The sequence below is a fragment of the Nematolebias whitei genome, chromosome 10 (genome assembly GCF_014905685.2).
Source record: "Nematolebias whitei isolate Nwh7 chromosome 10, NemWhi1, whole genome shotgun sequence".
Taxonomy (NCBI): Eukaryota; Metazoa; Chordata; class Actinopteri; order Cyprinodontiformes; family Rivulidae; genus Nematolebias; species Nematolebias whitei.
The window spans coordinates 41640576-41641235 of record NC_056507.1 but is presented as its reverse complement, the minus strand read 5'-3'; positions in this window follow the sequence as shown (position 1 = coordinate 41641235).

Below are 660 nucleotides of genomic sequence, written 5' to 3'. Positions count from 1 at the left end.
TTCAATGTTGATGTGTTCATGCGTGCACATCTGCTCACAGACTCATGTTCATGTTTGTGCTGATGTTCAATGTTTTATGTTATGAGTGCTTAGTGTATATTTAGTTGATGTTTTTCTTAGTTCATATCTTAGATGTTATTACTGTTTTTCTTATATATTTTATTGTTGGATGTAACTGGGACCTTGTGTACATAATTTCGCTCCACCACATGTACCACATGAGGTGCGAATGACAATAAAGAAACTCTGACTCTGACTCTCTGATTATGTACCTGTGCATAGTATGGATGATGTTTCTTCAGGTGAAGTTCACTGCCTGCCTCCACGGCCTGCTGGATGCTGCATGTCCTATATTTGTAAGGAAACTTTCTCCAGGCAGCAGCGATCACACATTGAGTCCATCAGGAGATGCTCCAAGTTCATGGAAGTTGGTGTTCATGATGAAACCACATTTAACTTTTAGATTTTTGTACTGCTAGCTGTGATTTTAATGTAGGCCTTTTGAGCATCATCCTCATGATTCACACTCCGTTTTGTTTGCACTGAGTAGACACAGTGTTGCTCAGCATGACCCACGGTGTTCTGGTGACTCAGAGTCTGAGAGTGCAGAACCTGTGAACACACAATTAAAATGGTGAATGAAAAGACAGAAACATAAAT